The sequence below is a fragment of the Marmota monax genome, unplaced genomic scaffold, assembly GCF_021218885.2.
Source record: "Marmota monax isolate L192 unplaced genomic scaffold, Marmota_monax_Labrador192_F-V1.1 WCK01_AAM20220418_F8-fsc00001, whole genome shotgun sequence".
Taxonomy (NCBI): Eukaryota; Metazoa; Chordata; class Mammalia; order Rodentia; family Sciuridae; genus Marmota; species Marmota monax.
Window position 1 is genome coordinate 22,282,971 of NW_026693777.1, and position 16,679 is coordinate 22,299,649.

General features: G+C 38.4%; 1 protein-coding gene across 7 annotated transcripts in view; it reads right to left on the reverse strand.

Moving 5' to 3' along the window:
- Syne2 (spectrin repeat containing nuclear envelope protein 2) overlaps positions 1–16,679 on the reverse strand; it is a 336,172-nt gene that overhangs the window by 306,933 nt on the left and 12,560 nt on the right. The gene's annotated exons all lie outside the window — the stretch shown is intronic.

Genomic DNA, 16,679 nt, shown 5'->3' on the forward strand with positions numbered 1-16,679 from the left:
CAACAACTTAGAGAGGCCCTGTCTCAAAATAAAAAAGAGTTTAGGATGTAGCTCAATGGTAGAGCACCCCTGAGTTCAATCCCTAGTACCTCAGTAATTAACACACACACACACACACACACACAGTAAAAGTAATGAATCTGCCCTATCATGGACTGAAACCTCTAAATGATAAGAAAAACCTTTTTTCTAAATAAGTTGATTAACTCAGGTATTTGTTACAGTAATGGAAAACTGACTAACACAACCTGACACATCTAAAACTAAATGACACCAACAGCAAAAACATGTTTTTCTCATTCCATTCTGTAGAAAGTATAACTGAAGAACACAAAAGACAATGGCAACAGATTTTGGAGGCAAATGAGAATATAAATACATCCACAAACTAGGTAACCATTCCCTAGATAATCTAAAACTGATAATAATCTCTCCAAGATCATACATGCTCAAACATATTTTGCCATTTTCTCTGTTTGTTAAAACTGATTTTGATTATACATAGATCATCATTTAGAAAAGATAATAAAATATTCACAAAAAGCAAGCCTCATTCCAAACATTAAAGCCCAAAGACTGCTCACAATATCATGTACAAAAGGAACTCGTGGAATGCAGATAATTCCTGAGGCCTGGCTGACTGAAGGACTAAACATGATTGAAAGGACAAGATCACAATGAATATCCACCCACAAAACCAACACAGTGTGAGTATCCCAACTAAATTTACACACTGCATGCAATGTATGGCAATTTGTAAATCAATGTTTGTGTAACTGATGTGAATCTGCAATCTGTGTATGGGGTGAAGGTGGGAGTTCATAACCCACTAGAATCAAAGTGTGGAATATGATATGTCAAGAAATTTGTAATGTTTTGAACAACCCACAATAAAAAATTAAAAAAAAAAAAAAAAGAAAAAAAAAAAAAAAAAAAAAAAAAATTGTATAAAAGAATTTATAATGAAAAGGAATTATGTAAGAAATCAATTTTTCAATTTTTATTATTTCAAGTCTTTATGCAATAATAAAAATTGGAATGAAGAAACACATGCTCGATACTGAGTTGTTTTGTTGTTGTTGTTGTATTTTGTGATACTGGGTATAAAACCCAGGGGCTTGTACATGCAGGGCGAGCATTCTACCAACTGAGCTATATCCCCAGCCTTGAGTTTTTAAATATAAAAGATTAAGAAAAATCAACACCAATAATAACAAAAATCAACAAATAACACCTAATTCGTGATGAAAGAGTGCTTACTATGTGCTATACATTGTACATAATGCACTAAGCATTTTACATACTTTGTATTTAATCCCTCATAAAACTTCTCTGACATAGATACTAATGGCATCATCAATCTACAGATGAAACCAAGCCTCAGGGAAGTGAAGGGCCTTATCCCTAGTGACTTGGCCAGTGAGCCGAGTCCCATGTGTACATCCACAGCCTCAACCTGTTTCATATAATGCCAAAATGAGATAGAGTAAATTTTCAAGTAATTATATAATTTACTCTTTCAAGAGCACCAACATGTGTTTTTAAATACAACACATGGAATATGATCTACATTTCCTTGGGTGACTTAAAATCATCATCACTGAGGCTAGGGATATAGCTCAGTTGGTAGAGTGCTTGCCTTGCATGCACAAGGCCCTGAGTTCAATCCCCAGCACCACATACACACAAAAAAATCATCATCATTAATATTGATTAATATTAATTACTGTACCAGTCTCTAATTAAAACCATATATGCAACTTTATCTCCTAGTTCATTCTAACGACTATGCAGTTCCACTTGACAGTTTTGGGGATGCAGGAGCTAACTGCTTCTCGTCCTGGCTGTCAGTATCCCTGGCATGGCCATGAGCAGGCAGCTGAGCTTCCACTTCTTCTGCTGTTACATAGGGACCCCCAGTTCTACCTGCCTCACACAGCCTGCCTCACACAGACTCATAGAAACATGAGCAATAACCTGAAGTCAGGTTGGTAGAGGCCTTATTATTTCCCATCAGTGAAATGCTTAGATTTTAAGACTCTTTCTCTCAGACAATATTTTGTAAAGGAATAAAATTCACATATGGCTGATATTCTCCATACTTCAAAAGTCAGTCTGGCTGGCCACCCAGCCAGAAGTTAGTTACAGTTTCCAGTGACGAACATTATTAATTGTGCTTTTTGTTCTAACGGTTGCTGCAAGGCCACAGACTGAGGCTATGAGAGAGGCTGTGTTCCCTTATGAATAAGTGGTATCTTCCGCACTGGGCATGTGCACAAAATGAAGCAACAGGCTCTCCGATGTGACAAGAGTGCTTCCCTGAGAGCAGAATTAATTTGGATATTTTCCATTTCTTTAGAGACATCAGTCTGTGTCACTTCTCTAATTCAATGGATCTTTTTTTTTTTTTAATCTTTAGCAAAGATTAATCACAAAGCAAATGAAAACAAGAGGAAATCATCCTGGCAACAGCTGCCTAGGCAATCCAAGGACATACAAAGTTTTCTCTCAAAACAGAACAAACTCTAACACATATAAACAGGTAATTCACACTAGAGGAAATGTAAATACTAAACATATACAAATATATACATTCACCCTCTCTTCTCCAATTTCTAGATTTCTGTAGACAAAGAAAAAAATACACAGCACCAGGCAAGGTGGCACACACCTGTAAACCCAGCTACTGGGGAGGCTGAGGCAGAAGGATTGCAAGTTTCAGGCCACCTCAGCAACATAGCAAGACAGACTCTGTCTCAAAATAAAATACAGAAAGGGGCTGATGATGTAACTCAGTGGTTGAGTATACCTGGTTTCAATCCCCAGTACCACAAAAAGAAAAAAGAAATCATTATACCACTACATTACATGACAATACACAATACCTCTTTGGAAAATCAAGACAGTGATAGGTAGGCTGAATCACAAAAATGTTGACACAAGATGAATTAGCAATCCCATTCCTAGCAATTCATTCTAATTAGTTAGAAACAAAAAGATATATGCGTGTATGTGTATGTACATATATCATATCCACATATTATATATATGTGTATATATATATATATGTGTACATATATATACACATATACATATGAATATAAATTCTCAGTATATGGGAATGCTTTGCAAATTATGGTCAACACGAAAATTCTTTTAATCAAAATAGAATCTATCATTATAAAGTCTATGGAAAATGTTAAATACAAAAATACTAAGAAAAACAATATAAATGTTTATATTCAATAGGAATACAATTACACAAATATGTATGCAGGTGTAAGGCTAGAAGGTAAAGTGCAAAATTAAAATAGCTTTGGTAGAGTGATGTAACAAAAAATTTTTAGGAGCTGGGGTTGTGGCCCAGTGATAGAGTGCTTGCCTAGCACACGTGAGGCACTGGGTTCGATCCTCTGCACCATATAAAAATAAAATAAAAGTATTGTGTCCATCTACAACTAAAAAATACATATTTTTTTAAAAATCTTTTAGCATTACTGCTAAATGAGCACTACTTATCTTCTAAATGAAAAACATGTAAACTACACCCATTCTTTTAAAACCACGTTAAGAGTCCATTTTTGCTACAATAAAATAATGTATTTTATGTCAATTATTGACATAAAATACGTTAAGTTTTATAAGTTGTTACCTTATAATACAAAATAACCAGGGAAGAAAATGTTTCCCTAAGACTGTGATTTGTGGTTATTCCTGGTTTAACTTGCCTTGTCCCTGTCATGGCCCTTGCTGATTGGCACCACAAACCCAAGAATCCCCACAATATCCTTTGCTAGTTTGTTGAATTCTCCTGTGTTGTTTTTTCATACTAACTTTATCTTTGGTATCTCTAAAATGTCATCTGTGGGGTGCTAAGGGGAAAGGGCAGGAAATATTTTTGTCCTCTGTTGCTTATTCAACTGAATACATTCAGTTTTTCTCCTTTGTCTCAGACATTGGAAGGTGAACTTTGGAAGCCCCTTTCTTCCTCAGTGGAGTCGCATATTGTCACTCTCCCTTTTCTAACTGCACATAATTAACAGTCTATGTCAAATTGGCTTTTCCACCTTTCCAGCTTCCTTTACGAGATCCACTAGCCCCCTGAGGAGCCTTTCTTGGAAGAATGAAATGCTCCACACTGTTCATGATGACAGTCAGAACCCAGGAAAGGAGAGCCTCTGGGGGCTCTGGCTGTTCCCTGGGGGAGTGGGGCCTGGCTCTCAGTGGGCTCTGCCCATCGCCTCCACTCCAGTTCAGGATTCACTGGGGCTGACTCTGGGCCAAGTGGACTTTTAACCACTGAAGTTCAGGGAAGGTCCCCCTCCCCTGCCTGAAAGGGGAAACGGAGCAGCAACAAGAAGAAGGCTTTTAAGATAATCTTTCAATAAAAAGAGCATGAAGGGAGGCTTCTAAGTTGCTTCTGTCATTGAGACAAATTAACCCTAACTCAAGGTTGGAAGAGACAATGGCAGGGGTTTCCGGTTTTCCCACGATAGCCCGCTTGGCTTATGAGGCTGTTAGGTTCTTCAGACTCCTTAGCATCTTCCAAGCACAAGTCAGAAAACATCATTCTTTCTCCACTTTAGTATTCCTGTATTCCCAAGGACCCAGGATTCCCGGGGATGTCCGTCACGCCTCAATTCTGAAGGCAGGGACTTCCATCACTCCTGGGTGGAAAGGAATCCCCCCATGCCCTTCAGTTCACAGTTATAGACAAAACATCTCTTTTTCCTTAAGTTCATTATCCCAAAATGCTTTCATCTTCACCTACCAATTCCTTCTGTCCCTAGTGTAAAAGAACAAGATTCCTCAAGGATTTTCACACTATCAAAGAACCAGCAAGGGGGCTGGGGTTGTGGCTCAGCTGTAGAGTGCTCGCTTAGCATGTGCGAGGCCCTGGATTCGATCCTCAGCACCACATAAAAATAAATAAGTAAAATAAAGGTATTGTGTCCATCTACAACTAAAAAAAAGAAAGAAAGAAAAAACCAGCAAGGGAGGTGGGGGATCGAGAATAGATGTGAGTGGGAAAAACAGTAGAATGACTCAGACATAACTTTCCTATGTTCATATGTGAATACACGACCAAGGTAACTCCACATCGTGTTCAACCACAAGAACGGGAAGTTATACTCCATGTACGTATGATATGTCAAAATGCATTCTACTGTCATGTATAAATAAAAAGGACAAATAAATTTTTCTTTAAAAAAGGGAAAATAACAACAAAAAGAAAAACAGCAAGTACTAAACAAATGAAGCAAACTTCATTATTTAATGGGTTCAGTTAGATATTTACAGGTTGTGTGTGTGCTTGTGTGTGTATATATATATATACACACACACACATATAACTGGTGATACATATATATTCTTTAAAAGGAGGCTTCAGTAGCAGAAACCAAAAGGCCAAAAATCCACAGGGAACAGTAACAGTCTCAGCAAATCATTATTTTGATTCTTGTGTGGCCCCAAATACAGGAGATACACCACTTCTCAATACAACCAGCTGGTCCTCCCCACATTCCCATAAAGGTGTTCATCACCCTGACAGGCAGGCCTATGGGAGGGCTGCAGGACCCTTCAGGTCTCTGGGTGTGCCAGGTGCAGACCAAGAAGACCTAGACGCGCTAGCCCCACAGGGTAGAGAGTCACAATCTTGTTCCTACATGTTCCTACATGTGCCATTTCATATTCACCCACCCACTCATCATCCAAAGAACACCAAATGTGGCCAATGCAAATGTCCCAGGCTGTAAAATGCAGGAAGCCACACCTGAGACAGCTAGTCATAAAGCAGCACAGTCAGGGAAACGAAGGCAGGAACAGAGAGGTAGATATGGAGAACAAGAAAGGAAAGGAACACACACATAGGAAATTATGTCCAATGTCTGCCCGTTGTGAAAGATAAAGCATGCCTTTTTTTTTTTTTTTTTTTTTTTTTTTTGGTATTGGAGATTGAACCTAGGTGTGCTTAACCACTGAGCCACATCCCCAACCCTTTTTTATTAATGTTTTACTTTGAGACAGAGCCTTGCCCAGTTGCTTACGGTCTCACTAAGTTGTTGAGGCCGGCTTTGAACTTGCAATCCTCCTGCCTCTGCCTACAGAGTCACTGGAGATACACATGTTCACCACTGCACCCAGCAAAGTGTGCCTTTTTGATACCAACCTCCAGGGTTAAATATTAAGCTCCTCTGACTGACTTCATAACACAATGATGAGCCCAGAATATCTGAACAGTGATACTTTACGACTGTACGTGGCTTCAGAAGCATTTTGTGATTCTATTTCAATTGTAATATAAAAATGTGGAGCTGGTTCTCATTTCCACTTGAGTTGTTTCCTTAACCTCCACCAAGACAAAGTATGATCGCAGGTGACCAAGTCACCATGTCTCTCTGCAGGAAAAAAAATGGAAACGTTCAGAAACATTCTGCTTGTACAAATTGTTCCCAAAAAATCCTCTTGCCAAACCTTTAACCTATTCTTTCTAAACTTACCAATTCTTGGAAGTGATTGGTAATAACAAGTGAAGTTTCAGCTCTGAAGTATGGTAACTCTTTTAACCCACACTCAGGGTTATAGACCTCACTTTTCTCTCCAAGTTCTATGGGCCTACTATTTTTAGGTATGTAAACAGTCCTGTGTACCATTTTCCCCCTCTCCCAAAAGGTTTCCCATAATCTATTTATAGAGCTGGAAGTTTTCCAAGTCCAAACATAAGTTATTAGCAAAAGTGGCTGGGCCATTTTTGATGACTAACAATTTCAGTTTTGTTTTTCTCTTATCCTCAGGGAAAATCAATTGCCCAGCAAATTAATGTATCCCTCAGCCTTTCATCCTTAGAGACCAATGATCAAAACTGATTGAGGTCCCAATTGGTCTATTTCTGGCTCTGAGTGGATGTTAATCCCCAATAACAGGTTTGTTGGACTAAGCACCAGGCTGAGCATCCAGGGACAGTGGATTCTGATTTGTTTTATTCTTTCACTGACTCACTGGGAAACTTTGAACAAGTCCCTGCATTATCTTAGTTTCTCTGATCATAAATGATAATTACCAACACAGTCAAAAAGAAACTATCTTGGATAGTGATTATTAGGGTGTTTGTTGTTGTTGTTGTTTTTTAAATAAGAAATATAGGGCTGGGGTTGTAGCTCAATGGTAGAGCGCTCGCCCACCATGTGTGAGGCACTGGGTTTGATCTTCAGCACCACATAAAAATAAATTTTAAAAAAGAAAAAGAAAAAAGAAATATAATGTTATTCACTATTACAATTAAGTATGTTTAAAACAACCAACTCAGTCCGTAGCCATCAAATCCATACCTCTACCTACATAAAATATATTCCTAACTCCCATACTGGAGTTGGGAATCAAGAAAAGAATATACTACAGCTGAATGGATAACGGCATGTATTTCTGAGGCCCTGGAATCAGCACACAAGCAAGGGCTACTAAGCTCTTTGAGAACCTATAGCACTGGGGTTTGGGGCACTCTCATTATTGGGGTCCTACGAGGGTCCACAGGCCTTGAGTACATCAAAGCTCCTGGAATCAACCCAGAGATTTGAATGTGGTCCCAACATTTAACCATTCTAAAAATATTGGGGGATATAGGCCCTTATATGTGAATCCCCTTACAAAATCCTATTAGAAAGACGAAAGAAGAAACATCCAAAAAATAAGACATTTTAGGTTTCTGAGACCAACCCACAACCTATTCTTGGGATCAGCTTAAGAAAAGGATGGGAATTTTGAGTCCTTCCTAATATCAACATGAGTCACTGGGATATTCCTGGTCCACAGACCTTCCCAAAAGTAAGTATAAAGTATAGAAAAGTCAAACAGCAGGGTCTTCTCTAAGATGCACCCCTTGCAACAGGCGCTTTGGCCACAGCCTCCCTTGTGTCCTGGGGTTTCTGGCTCCAAATCACTGGTCTGCATGTTCTGGGGTGCTGGAGACTGCTTCAGTAGCACTGACCACCTTGGCAGCTCAGCATCAGCTTGGCCCACATTTTCTTGGTCCCTCAAATACACGTGCTTAAAGATTCATGCCAAAAAAAAAAAAGGAAAAAATAGTTTTCTGTAAATATCAGCATCTCAAAAGCCTGATTATTGTTTAAGATGTCAGGGTTTCCCAGTGTGTGGTTGCTGTTGATGAGTGTTTCTTTATTCATCCCCCGACCCGTGTTACTCTCAAAGGATTGATTCTTTACTAGTCACATATTATAATGTCCCATAAAAGCCTGTGCTTCCACAAAAGCAGGTGACTACTTGAGCACTCTGGTCCAGAAAAACCACTACACCTCTTCCACCCCAAACTCGGTTCCACTGAAGGAAGTGACAGGGTTGGAAGAGAATCCTAAAATGTTGCTATTGTCACTGTGAACCATTAGATAGAACTTTGTATCTTTAAAGGGCTTTGGAAATCATCTTCACAACTGTTCACAAAGATTCTATAGGAAGGAAGGTTGGTTCTGTCCACCCTAGTCTTCCATTTGGGGCCTGTGCATTGCAGTGCTGGGAATGGACCCCAGGGCCTAGAGCATGCTGGGCGAGTCCTCTGCAACTGAACTATACCCCCAGCCTCCGGTCTTTGGGTTTCAGGTACATCTATGCTCTGTTTTTACTAGAAACTGGGGCTCATAAAGTGAAAAATATTCCCCAAAATAAATCAGAATTCTTTTAAAGGTCCAAAAAGATTCTTTTTACCCATGTGATCATGAAGAAGACAAAAACTAAGTAGGATGACCTCATCTGAGAACTGCTTGTTTCTTAGGATTAAGATCATGCCTTTTGTACCACCAACAAAATTTCTTTAAACACTTCTCTCCTGTGCCTTTTTTTCATTTTCTACATCATTAAATCAAGTTATCTGGCATGAAAGGCAAAGAAAAAAAGAATTTCAGAACCACTGGGGTAATATTAATTCTGACTAAGCAAACATAAAAAGCTAAAATAAAAATTCAGTTTGTTTTCCAAAGGTTTATATATTGCTAAGACTCATAGTGAGAATTGCTTTCCCTTTGAGATTACACACTTAGAAAGTCCACTAGTTCTTATTAAAAAAAAAAAAAAAAAAAAAAGCAGTTATGGTAAATACACTTGAAATCTTTCCTGCCTCTAAAAATAAATAAACATCTTTCTTCTGAACAACATTCTTAACTCTGAAAGTTCCTGCTATTCCCAAGGCAGAGGAGACAAAGTTAGATGGCAATTTTTAAAACAAGAGCGCTCAGGCAGGTTACACATATTCTTCTTAGAACCCCTGGCCGGTTCCCTGCCAGTAATACCCAGCAAATGACAGTTCTTTGTTAGCTCCCAACAACAAAAGAGGCCAATGCTCCAGGAAAAGGCAACCTTTAGCCCGAAGAGCATTTTGAAATGCATACATCCTTTTGTACAACTACGAGAAGGTTTTAAAAAATTAAAATGAACAAAATGTGAGAGACTCTGGAGGACAAATATTTGGTAGATAACGAATGCGAGCAATCTGTAAGAAAAGATAGAGGAGGGAGAAAAAGCAAGCAGCAGCCAGGACAGCAGAACCAAGAGCAAGGTTACATTTTCCAAGCCAACAAAAGGTTTAACTGTCCTAATCCTGGAGCTTAAGATCCTTGAAAACAATAACCTTTCTGAAAGCAGATACAAGTAGCCAACAAGAGAACAAACAGCCTCGCCTGTGCTTCTCAAGTTCAGTCAACACTGACTGCAAAAAAAGGAGGGAAGCTAAGCCATGAACAGCCCAAATGATTTAAATAAATAAAGCTATGGAAAGAACACAGCCATGGCCTTGGGCTTCTATTCCCTTTCTAGCTTCCTTCACATCCTGTGGCCCATCCATGGTTTAAAGAGGAAGCAATGGTGCCAACCATTACTTAGCAGAGGGGAAAAAAAGAGACTTTAATAATTTCCTATACACACTTTCCTCTCATTTAGAATACTTCCAGGACTTTCTTCTGCATGACCATGTAAATATGGAGAAATCAAATTAATCTACAATCAAGAGTTCTAAGAATATATCAAATCCATTCTAAAGAAAGAAATGTTTGTAACTGCAGGCACAGGCATGGTAACATTTAGGCAGTTATACTGGCTTACTTCACATCTGTCTTATTAAGGTAATGCTCTAAACCCCTTTTCAAGTGTACATAGCTATATATATGTATATGTATATGTGTGTGTGTGTGTGTGTATGTATGTATATATATATATATATATATATATATATATATATATATATATAAAACAGCCCTGGAAAGGTAACACTGTAATAGGGCTTATGTACACGTCAGCTGTTTAGTTTAAAAAAACAGTTTCCCAGGCTGAGGCTGTAGCTCAGTGGCAGAGCACTTGCCTAGCATGTGTGAGGCACTGGGTTCAATCCTTAGCTCTGCGTTAAAAAAATAAACAAATAAAGGCATGCTGTCCATCTGCAACTATTTAAAAAAATTTTAAAAGTTTCCCAAAAATATTTTAAAAGTTTACTTACAAATCACAAAGGCAACCCAGTAGAAAAATAAGTAAAAGACATGAATAGGTAAGTGGATAAACTGTGACCTATTCACAACAGAATGTTAAACAATGAATATGAACCAATCATAGTTACATATATTCCAGTACAGATGAACTTCACAATTGAGAGGATTCAAGCAACTTGCAGAAGAGCCTGAGACTTACAGTGAGACTGTACATTAAGTATATACAATCTTAAAACATTGCTTAGGGAGCTGTGACGGGGCTGATATTCCACCAGAACAACCCGGCACAGCTAGACCTGTTGTTTATGGCCAGTATCTGTCATGAATGGTAGACACCTTGAAAGTGACCCTTACCATTCTCATGCAACAGAACTGTAAAGAAACACATGTGTATGATAAACACCAAATTTAGGATGGCAGTTACCTCTAGAGAGGAAGAGGTCACACCACATAAGCAATATTTTATTTCTTAACTAGGATGTTAAAGCACTTATGCACTTACTATGTAATTATTTAGACCTTTTCATGAGTCTTAAATATTACATAACATATATATACAACTCGTGTGTGTGCGCGTGCATGTGTGCGTGTGCAAGAACCATGGGCCAAGAATCTGGAGATAGTGGTTTTACTTCTGATTCTGTGAATGTAGCACCTGCCATCTTTGAATCTTGGTTCCTAAACTATGAGATAAAAGTACTCAGGGGTAATTCAGTTCTAACATTCTGAACAAAATTCAACATGATGGATTTCAAACCCTCTGGGTTCCAGTTATAACCCATGACACTGTCACTATACATATCCTATAAATCATACATAGGAAGACGCTTTCTGACCCAGCATGGATACTGGATCAATGTGCTCATGCACGCACACATACACACACACACACACACAGTAAAGTTAGCCCAGGAATGATGTTTAATCCCACCACACTCCTTCGCTGGCCTTTGTGAGCATATTACACCAGTGAGAGCAGTCTGCCTAGGCTGAGAAGAACAGAACATTGAGTGCTGAGGAACAAGGGGCAAATTTAATTGACCCAAGACAAAATATACTTTTTGTTTAGTTGTACTTATAGATTATTTTATATAATCATGATATTCCTGAGACTATTAACATTTGTTCTTTGCTGACCAGCATAAGACTGTCTGGAACAAACCCAGAATTATAATTTATATTGGTATTTTAGAAATCATATGATTTATACTCTTTCTGATCAGTCCTCTTCCAAACCATTATTTCTCACACCCTCCCCCCACCATACTGGGTACTTAACCACTGAGGTACCCCAAGGGTACTTAACCACTGAGCCACATCCCCAGCCCTTTTTTTCTTTTCTTTCTTTTTTTTTTGTTTTTTGTTTTGTTTTGTTTTACATTTTATTTTGAGACAGGGTCTTCCTAAATTATTTAGGGCCTTGCCAAGTTGCTGGCTTTGAACTTGTGACCCTCCTGCCTTAGCCTCCCCAGCCCCTGAGATTACAGGCCACTTTTCCCAGGGTTACCACTCTTCTTAAGGAAAAGTGCTCCTCTCCATTTCCTACGACCCAACTTTATTTAATGAATTACTAACTTAGTGCATAAAACAAATAAACTTGCAAATCCTTAGATCAATCAATAAATCAATGTAGACTTTAACATGTACATTACAGATGCTCATACATAAATCTTATTTTAATCAAGTGCTTTGACTCAGAAATAAATAAATAAGTGACATCTCTTCTAGCCACAACTGGTAATGATTTTGACACTGGAATTTTAAAAACATAGAGGATTTTTAAAAATTCAAATCTCCCCCCCAAATTAATGTTTTTTCTCCTTTTTGAGTTTGCATTTCTCTTTAATTCTTTACCTTCAAAGAACCATCCATTTCTGTGCAACTGCATTAATACATAGAAGTTCTAACTAAATATTTAACACCTAGTCTTTCCCAACCATCAAATCCCAGAATGCTGACTGGTTAGTGGGAAAGCAGACAAAGGGCGGGGGGGGGGGGGGGGCAACAACTAGGGAATGAATTGTAGTATGATATGGAAACCGTCTTTCTGGGGCTGGGGTATGGCTCAGGGGTAGAGCAGTTGCTTGGCATGTGTGAGGTCCTGGGTTCCATCCCCAGGACACCACCACCACCAACAACAACAACAACAAAGCTGTCTTTCCTAGCATTGCCAGCCAGCAATGCAACTCTTTTAACAGGTATTCTTTTGTTTAAAACTTGATTCAAACAACTATGTAAATGGAGAGTGTCTCTGAAAAACAGATTTGGTTTCTGAATAGCAGAATGTCCAACTGTGAAATCCTTTCAACCCTGCTTCCAGTGGGACTTGCTAGAAGCTCCCAAACTTGTTTCCATTTCAATTATAAACATGGCAGAACTTTCTCACTTGAAGAGAAACAATCAGAATTATTTGTTTCTAAGTCTTCCCTAAAGATACACATTTGCCAAGGTGCGGACACAATTTGAAGATCTGATATGAAGTCATACCAACTCAGGGAAAGAACGGAATGCACTTCTGTGGATACTAAATTATCTTTGATGTTACTTATAGCATGCACAGTGACTCTGTAGAAATTTATCTGGCCTTAATTAAATAAGTAAAAATAAAAATAATTTCTGTCCCATTTCTGGGACAAAGCCAGAATTATTTCTTTAATATATCTTTGAGCTCATTAAACTATTTGGAATTTATGTACTTTCTTGTGAAGATAAAACTTCCAACATTAGAATTCCTCCTGACCTCTTATCTCTAATAACTACAATTACAAAATTCTTAAGCTTTATTTTCATGAAATTTTAAACTTGAAATTCTAAGTTTGAAGTTTCTAAGGAATATTTTTCCTTCTCTCTAAGCTGTCCCCATGGAAATATCCCTAACCTTCCTTGCCTCCAAAACACACAGAACACACCCTTCAACAGAAACACCATTTAGGGTGCCTTCTCTTAGTTGATGAACAATTAGAACATGCCTCCAAAAATGTCATGCACTCTGTAGTATTCTCCCAATTAGAACCAAAACCAGAAATACTGAACAGCACTGAGAAGTAGGCCCCCACTAAGACAAAAGGAAATCTGTGTAATTCTCTGAGTGAAGCTCCTTGGATAAGAAGCTAATCAACTAAGAGATACTGAGATTTGCATCTGCTTTTAAAAGTTTCTCAATATTTGTACATTCCTTCTAACAACCTATAGTACATGAAAGTGAAATATCAGTGATACCTCCTGTGTTAATAGCTTAAATAAGAACATGTACATTTTCTTTACAAAATTTTTGGCACTCTATTTGATAATCATGATAAAACAGTAATAAGAATAGTTAATATTTATTTAGTTCTTAACTCATGCCAGACACTTTACAAGCACCATAATCTTCTCAGGTCTATAAGACAAATACTATTTATCTCATTTAGGGAAACAGAGAGGTTAAGTAACTTGTCTAGATCCCCACAGCAAGTTTACAAGCAAAACTCAAACTCCAGTATTTCAGATTCCAAAACACATATCCTTAAACTTACAGTAAGAAACCTCCTAAGTGGGTAACATATATTTAATCTACTCATTCATTACAGGACTCTCTAGAGGAATTTACTATAGCAAATATTATTTGAGCTTTTACCTTATGAAATAATGGATTAATATGGTGATGGCACTAAAAAATGGGCCTGTGTTAATTTTTATTCTCAGCTCCTTTCTGCCCTTTCTCCTCAAAAAAAAAAAAAAAAAAAAAAAAAGAGAAAGAAAGAAAGAAAGAAAAGAAAATGTTTTTGCCCACTGTTGCAGTTAACTGGCAAACTTGTGTCATAAATTAACTAACAGAACTGGTTTAGCAACAAATGAGAAACTCAAGGTCTCCGAAATTCTAACCTGGGGTATGTCACTGATTTGAAAGGTGATCCAAGAGTATTTTAACAGAAGGTTCAATCTGATGTTTGTGGGACTTTCAGAACCACAGTCTAAAAAAGGAAACCACATTTATAAAACCCCAATTATAAGTCCTGACATCAAATATCTAGGTGAAAAGGAAAAACTGGAATTCTAGATACATGACTAGTAACTGCGATGGTTCTTTGGAAATATTAAATGGGAGAGACATACAATTGTCCACAGTGATTATCTCTAGGGAGAAAGGCTCCAAAAATGGAAAGTGAAAATAGTATGGGCAAGGGATTTTGCTCTGTGTGTGTGTGTGTGTGTGTGTGTTGGATTTGTGTAATTACCAAAAAAAAAAAAAAAAAAAAAAAAAAAGACTTTAAAAGTCAGTTAAAGTCTTGCCAGACTTAGTTTTTATCTGCACCCATGAACTTGACCTCATGATTACACAATTCATCATCTAATAAAAAGGATCGCATTAAGGAAAAAGCAACATTCTCTCTGCCCCACTTGCTTCTCCAATCCAACTAAAGCAGAGCTCATTAGATAAGTATTTACACACTCTGACCCAAATGTTTCCATTTCATGGGGGTGGGGGGGGGACTTAAAGGACTTCAACCTTCAGGCAGCTCTAAAAGGAAAGGAGGCCAGGCATGGTGGCACACATCTGTGATTCCAGCTAATCAGGAGGCTGAGGCAGGAGGATCACAATTTTAGCCAGCCTCATTAACTTAAGAGGCTCTGTCTCAAAAAAATTAAATAAAAAGGGTTGTGGCTCAGTGAGCATTTGCCTAGCATAGGCAAGAGCCTGCATTTGATTCCAAGCACCACAAAAAATAAATAAATAAGATAAAATAAAGGAAAGCAATATTAGAATTTGAGAAACAAAATGAAGAATCAAACTCCCTTTGACACTCTTCAGAAAACATAAAGAAATCACCCAGGTAGACAGTGATACTCTCCTCAGAGCAAAGCATCTGTAATAGGAGCCTGAAGGTGGAAACCGAGGAAAAGTGCCACAGAAGGCAACCTGCTGTACCTCAGTCTTCACTCACTCCTCCATTCCTCCAAAATGAAGACAAAGCTAAAAATGACAAGTGTTTTGACAGTAAAGTCCAGTTTGAGACAGGCATGGTGGTGCACACCTGCTATCCCAACTACTCAGGAGGCTGAGGCAGAGCTTGGGACAGCCTAGGCTACACAGCAAGACAGGCTCTACGATACACACAAACAAAACAGCAAAAAGAAACTGTGATGTTTACATATCAGGACTCTATCTGAGCCTCTATTTCTTCACCTATAAAAACACCATCTGCCAGGGGAGGAGAGGTACCAGGGATTAAACTCAGGGGCACTCAGCCACTGAGCCACATCCCCAGCCCTATTTTGTATTTTACTTAGAAACAGAGTCTCATTGAGTTGCTTAGTGCCTCGCTTTTGCTGAGGCTGGCTTTGAACTTGCAATCCTCCTGCCTCAGCCTCATGAGATACTGGAATTACAGGTGTGCACCACTGCACCCAGCTGCTTCCTCTTTATAATTTGTGAAGGTGCTTAGAATAAAACTTGAGACATAGTACAAAACATAGCACAAAAAAATGTCAATTTCCTTCTTTCATAACTGAATTTCCAATTTTTGGCTAGCTATCTCACTAATGTTTGAGCTCAAAAAACCCATCAGGCCACCCCACTGCCACACCATCCAATTCTTCCCATGTCTTCTCCTATGTTTTCCTTCCCTCAACTAACGGCACCAACATCCTCTTTGGCACCTCGTTTAGAATCTTTCTTCATCACTCACCTGTATTTTTGAAACATACTTTTGATTGGATTTCCTGTCTCTCCAATATATCTTTGTTTTAGGGTTTTTTGGGGTGGGATACAGGGGTACACGGGTGCTTAACTACCAAGCCACATCCCCAGCCTATATATATATTTTTTTTCTTTTTTTTTTAATTTAGAAACAGGTTCTCACTGTATTGTTTGGAGCCTCGCATTAACTTAATGGGGCTGGTTTTAATCTCACAGTCCTCCTGCCTCAGCCTCCCAAAACCACTGGAATTACAGGCATGTCCCAGGTCTCTAACATATCTTCTAGAACATTTTTTTGAAACAGAGTTCACACCAAGTAGCTGCTTCCATTCCCCCACAGGCTATGAGAACATAGTCCAAATACTTCTGCATGCAAAATCCACCAAAATCCAACCACAAATCTTCTCTCCACTCTTCTCTTCCACCACATTCTGCCATGAACCTGTGCTTTTCTTCAGCCTGAAATATACTCTCCTCCATTCTCCACCCACAAAAACCTTCTTGGATCATTC